Source organism: Parambassis ranga, chromosome 19 (assembly GCF_900634625.1).
Source record: "Parambassis ranga chromosome 19, fParRan2.1, whole genome shotgun sequence".
Taxonomy (NCBI): Eukaryota; Metazoa; Chordata; class Actinopteri; family Ambassidae; genus Parambassis; species Parambassis ranga.
Window position 1 is genome coordinate 16,050,763 of NC_041039.1, and position 6,763 is coordinate 16,057,525.

Here is a 6,763-nt window from a genome sequence, read left to right on the forward strand (position 1 = left end):
TCAGCTAAGGGGGTCATACAATAATACCCTCTTCTCTTTCTGGATGTTGTAGGGGTTCTTCTGACCTAATGTGGAGCAGAAACTCCTGGTAGTCAGTGAGCGCCCTATATTAACTTACAGGAATGCAGGCTTAGAAGTGAAACTAAGCACGCTACCTTTACATGATGAATAGTTTTTGTCTACAGGGCACTCATTTTCAAAATGCTTTGTATCTGACATGAACTTGGATCTGTTAAAAACATGTACTGTGTGTGTAGTATTAGCTATAATATGGTAATTGCAATGCTTTAAATGTGATGAACATTAATTCTAGAAGCTCTTTGTCACATCATAAACATTATTTATGGCCAGGATGTTAAAAATGTAGTTAAAATTATATAGTTGCACCTGGCAGACTGCTGCAAAAGTCAAAAGTATGAGTGTCTAAAAGCCTACCTGTAAAGGAGGGTTACGTAATTCTTATTTTCTTCGATAAATCGACAATACATATGTACTTATTTCAAAATATACTTTGAAAGTCAAGAAAAAAAGCAATATTCTCTGCTCAGAAACATAAGAGGAGAATCTGTTATGGTGCAAATAACAAATTTTACACAACGTAAAATCCCAGCTATTGCAGCTGTGCTCCAACAAAGGTTTATAGATACTATATGTTCTATGTTGCTTGCTGTTACTGTTAGCAGATAATAATGCTGAATTTTAATAGACGTCCATCCACTGATTGGTTTTAATTTGTGTGGAATAAACTTGAAACCAGTGCTGCCGATGATTTTATGAGAGAATCAGTGTGATTTTAAGTCATAATTTCTGGCCTCCCCAAAAACCTCAAGTAGTCTGACTTCACAATTCAGCAGCCCATTACCAACATAGGTCAAATTCCATCCATTGGTCAAACATGTATTATGTGATTAGAAACAAATCTCTGAATTCCTTTTACATAGATTTATATCATAAAGGATAAACAATGTTAAGGGGGATTTTACCCTGACAAAATTAGAGTCAACACCTGGACTGACTGGGCAGGATGAAAGTTGTCCAGCAGTAAGCTAAAATGGGGTGTCATTTCCTTTTGGCTAATTAGTGTGGAATTGGTGCTGTTTCACCAGCCTCCCTGAGGCATCAGTGAAGTGACCTTCTGGCCAGAGTGACAGGATGCTAGAAGACAGACAGAGGCAGTGCAAACAACAAAGTCTGCTGATGACAATGTGGTCTGAAAAACAAACCCTTTCTTTGGTCATTACTGTCACCACATAATGACCCCAGAAAAAATGCTTGTTGCTGCAGGTAATGTTAAGAGCAATGGTGCAGCCTTTGAGCCAGCCTGTAATGAGATGCTTTTCACACAATGACAGGTTGAACTCATTGTTGACTCTTGCTCACCTGACATGAAATATTTTGTTACAATACCTTAAGCTGACTCTTGGCTGAGTGGTCTTGAATCAACTTTGTTTGTCCTTCTTTATAGCTTTGTTGGTATCTATGTGTTGTCCTCTTAACACGACTCCCTCTTCCTTCATGTTTTGTCACCCCCAGTGATTTAACATGGGTAGATTGCATTCAGTAAGGGCAGAGCAGTCCAAGGCTGAATGAGGATCATTAGGTTTATCTCAGAGTCAAGGTTCTGACTGAAGGTATAAATCTGTGTGGAAGAAGAAAGGCTCATGGATCCATTCAGCTTGACCTCACCTCAACACCAGAATCCCCATTAAAAGAGACACCCAAGATGGATCTGTCAATCCTCTTCCACCCCTGCTATTGACAAGGTCAGTATCTATCTTAAAATGTCAGAACACACAATGTTTATGGGCTCAGCTGACAATGCTGATGTGCCGTTCAGGTGTCCATTGTGGCATACAAAGATTAAAATGTGCATAGAAGCACCATATGGACATTATACACACGCACTTAGCAAGGTCAACATTAAAGTGTAAAATGCATGCTTATTTAAGGATTAATGTTTTCACTAAAGCTTTTTGGAGGTATTGATTTACCAAAAAAGCCTTCTCCTCTGACAAGTTAGACTTGGGCAAGGTTAAGAGCTCCTCTCCCACTAATAGTCAATACTAGTGTCAAGTTACCATAATGAACTTTTTGGTTACCTGAACTGAAACAAAGAAGCTCAGAAGCACGTTTTCAACAGACGAATGCATTTTGCTGTATTAGCAGGTGTGGCAGTGGCTCACCAGAAAGAAACTTGTCACATTTTTCATCAAGACAAGTAGTGTTTGCATGGTTAGCACTTTCCTGAAGACAATAATTGCATGATTGTAGAGGACTCTCAATCCCTGTTATATAGTGGACTAGTTAAAGTAATTTACGTGCCATAATCAAACCAAACAGGGAATTAAGAACAAAAAAGTAATGACTGACCACATGTGTGTATCACTGGCAGTCTAACTCTTCCGTTGTGTATGTGAGGACCTGTTGATGTACCCTGGTGAGTTTTTACTGCTGACTTTAAAAGCCTGTTTGATTTCAGCAAGGAGAGATACTGTTTTCAAACGACTGAAGCTAAAGACTTAAAGGTTAGGCTCTTAGTTGACCCTCTTCTTTTCTGATCAAAGACACAGCGGGGGTATAATCCTTTATGTTCAGTATTGGTTTTTAATGAAGTCTAACCTCTAACCTCCTCAGTAAGCCTCAGCAGTTTGGGATGTAAAAGTGTATTCTGAGAGTTAGAGTCCCTCACTTTCCAGCACTCATGGAGAAAACCATTACAAAATATTGAATGTTGATTATTATTTCTAGACTCTGTGTGAGTTGGCAGAGGTGAATGAGTGAGGAAAGATGCCTCTGTCCTAAGAATACTCTATCAGCAGGTTGGAACTTTTTTTTGAAACTGGAGAAACAGTAGCTCCTGTGTGTTTCGCCAACGACTTGGCACTACCCACAATGAGGGGGGTGAAGGAGGTTTGAGTAGCTCACATGTTTGCCTAGAAGAAGTTATTGTTATGTCTACTTCCAGAAGGTATACCATTACATGCTGGGCCACGGTTTAGTGCTTCATGGTTCTCTCACTCTCTCTCTCTTCACACCTTTAAGCACAGGTTTTTACTGTATTAACTATTAGAGACAAAAAACTGAAGTGAATACTGGTGACAATTCAGTTTGTTATCACGTGAAGTGAGCTGTGTGGTGTCTAGACTGCCGTCACTACTAGCAGAGTCAATAAACAGCATCGTGATGAGTATCAGCATGTCTGTCTCCACACACACACATAAAGACACACAGCAACTCATTCTCCTGATATTTCATCCTTTCTGTATTTGCTGAAGGAAAATGGAAAGAAGGTCTCTGCTTGGACAGGCCAGCTTTGCAAATGTATGTGTTTCATTCTCCAGTTTGTAATGTTTGTATAAAGTTTTTAAATCTTCTAAAATTATTTGTGACAAAACACAGTGCAGTCTGGACAGTACTTTATAAAAGTTAAAATACTGAGCTAGCATTGTGAATTGTTCACATTTTTTAACACAAAACCACCAAAGCCTCACATTTGTCTAAACAGTGTGTTTTTCTTGGAAAGGCGGGATTTTCGTGCCACTGATAATCATCAGTGAGCTACATGGTGAGAGGAACAGTTTACAGTTTCCAGGCTAAGTTTATGGAAGGAAATTCGGAAAAGCAACACTTGATCACAGAGTAAGATAATAAAGGCAATCACACTAATATTATTCTCAAGTTAAATAATAGTTAATAATAGTGTGACTGAAGCTGCCCTGTATGTCTGGTCTGTATCTTCAAACCATACATTCTCAGGTTGGAACAAAAGGGGGGGGCATCTAGAAAACCAAGCATGGTAAAGACTGTAAAGAAAATGCAAAGTGTTTGCCAAGGGGTGTTCCACAGCTTCACAAAAGAACCACAGTTGAAAATAGCACAGTGTTGAGCACCTCTGCCTATATACATGACTCTGCTCATGAACATCTTTGGTAAAAAGTTGGGACTTAAAGTATAGATTTCTTTGGGATTACATCCTGCAGTGAGACCCCACTCTAATGTACAAACACTTGTGTTTCTTGTCTCAAAGGATGCTTCAAAATGAAACTGGAAAGTTCTTGCAACTACTCCGTGTTGAAATTATCACACAACCCACCCTTATGAGCCTTACTGACAGACCTGCATTTCTGTCAGCACCAGTCTGCTGGAGTCAAATGTAGTCCTATTTGTTGTCCAGAGAGCAAAAACTTTAGAGCAGGATGAACATGAAAGTCAAGAGATCTCTTTAAGTCTAGCATGGATCTTAACACTTCATTTTGTCACACTATCATCAGGTGATCTGAAAGCTGCAGCAGTAAGCCTAAGTTTTGGAACTTCCAGCTGATCGCCATGCACATTGGTTGTTGGATGACAGGATTTCTAGACACAGAGTCCTAGAAAATGATATATTCCTAGACAGTGCTCCCTCAACTGCTGCTTTTGTTGGAATGAGGGGAAACTAGACACTATATTGTCTCGCATTGTCTCAGCATTAAGTGCCGGGTACTGCTGTGTCCCTGCACTACAACTCTTTTTATGAGTCAGCAAAACTTTGGCTAATGGTTTATGTCACCAAATCTGCTCTCTTGGGTTTGTGGTGAAAAAAATAATGTAATAAAGATTTTTGATTTTGAATGTTTATGCTGTTTATATTGTTTTTGCTAATGTAATTGGTGTGCTAGTCCAGTACATTGACGGCGTCAGTCAGAGAGAGGCTGTGTGTGTTTGTTGTTCCCTGTGGACATGAGATGCAGGTAGCCTGAAGGCTAAAATATTGATGAATGATGATAAATTTATGTTGCTGGTAACTAGTGAAGCATATCTAAACAAGAGACTGTATCTTCTAAACCTCGTGTAAAATGCTTGTATGGCAAACTGGTACTTAAGTTATGTTGTGAATGAAATGGATTATTGTTACATTTGTTTTAAAAATGTAACTACATGACTAAAATACACACATTTAGATTGGCTATAGCAGCCATTCTGTAAGGGTGCACAATAAGGGTGTGGTTGTTTTATTGCTAAAGATGATACACTGTTTCCAAGTAATTTATTCATAGCTTTGAGTTTTTTGCTCTATTTTTCATCCATTTTTCATTAAGAAAGAGTAAATCACCAACAGCATGTGGTTTATTTAGTCATGAATAGTGCATGGCATGCTCTGTCTATTTATGCCATACTCTCTTGAGTCTGCTTACGTGGAAGAGTCTGACTGAAAAGAGTTTTTCCACACTTAGTGTGATGGTAGTTGAATGTAATTGTATTCAACTAGTGTACTACCAGTGTTCAGCAGCAGTCAGATTGAATATGTTTTCCAAGATGCCCCATGGGCTGTCTGGAGAAGACTTGATCCGATCCCAGTAGCTTCCAGAGGATCAGCTTTTCCCTTCCTACCAAGACCTGCCGGCTCACACAGCTGGCTTCCATCACTGCATGTTTGTGTGTGTGTTTTTGCCTATATTCACTATAATGTCAATGCATCATGCCTGTCAAAGGCAGAAACCTAATATGCAAGACAGTGTGGTGAATTGCATTACTGTTTAATCTCATCTAGAGCATGAGAACATTTTGTATAAAAATTCCAAGCAATGTATTTGAGTTGGCATAATTTATTCCACTCTGGAGGAATTGGAGGCAGATGGGTTTTGAATGCCTCGAGGAATCATTTGCTAAAACCCTACTGAAACTTGTAGTGTGTTTTTATTTATTTTTCCAGATCTTTTTGCTAGCTTCACAGCGCCTGCTCCGCTCCCCCACTGCTATCTGTTGTGACGCTAATCTGAACTACAGCTGGGCGGGTGGCTGCAGGGGTGAACTATGCAGGCTGGTATTGTAAAGGGTAGGTGGGTGTTCAGATGTGGTTAACTTGCTTGTCTTGGATTTGCGGTTCAGTTTGCTGAGCCAAATCCTCTCATTTAGGGGATTGTATTCCCAGGCTGTAGGTGGAGGTCACACAGGATGAAACAAGGAGGAAAGTGATGGAGAGAGTTTTTTGGGGGGTGGTTCATGTAGGTGCAGAGGGACAAGAAGACATTGAGTTTATGTATGAACTGGTGTGGAGTGGGGGCAGGTCATGTTCTGAGTGAGGCAGAGGGAAGCGGCTTGTATGTGAAGAGATCTGAGGGTTGGGGGTTTACTTTGTTGGCAGGAGGTGTGGTGATGTGGTGAGGGCATTATTTAAAGAGGGATAAGTGAACTCTGATGGGGAGCTCCAGCTTTTCAAAGGGGATATCAACAGATCTACTCCACTGCTGTCCCTACTTCACAACCCTCATCAGCCCCACTTCCAAACATACCTTGTCTCTCCACAAGTTAAAGTAGCCCCAGCTCTTCCCTGCTGCACTCACACATATCAGTTGATGAACTCTGAGATGTTAGAGTACTCTAAGTCTTTTTAGTGAATAGACTGTGTTGAATTGGTGCTTCAGAAACAGGCATTCTCCTTGAAACACACAACTCCTTTGGGGTCTGTAAAAACCCATGCATCGTCAAGGACGTGTCCCTCTTTTTATTGGACCACTGTTATTCAGTACATTTTTTGAACCATGGCTGGAGGGAGAGGTTAGGGGCAAAGCAGGATATAATTCAACTATTTTTACAAGCCTGTAAAGCTAAACAGAAAAATTGTATCTTCAAGGCAATGCACACAGAATATTTGTTTCCAGGCCATTGAGAAATACCTACAATTTCAAGGAGTAATAAAGGCAGAGAAATGAAAGGAGACTGGATGAGATTTTTTTTCTGCTTGACTAGAAGGAGCATATTTATATTTTTGATAATAATAACA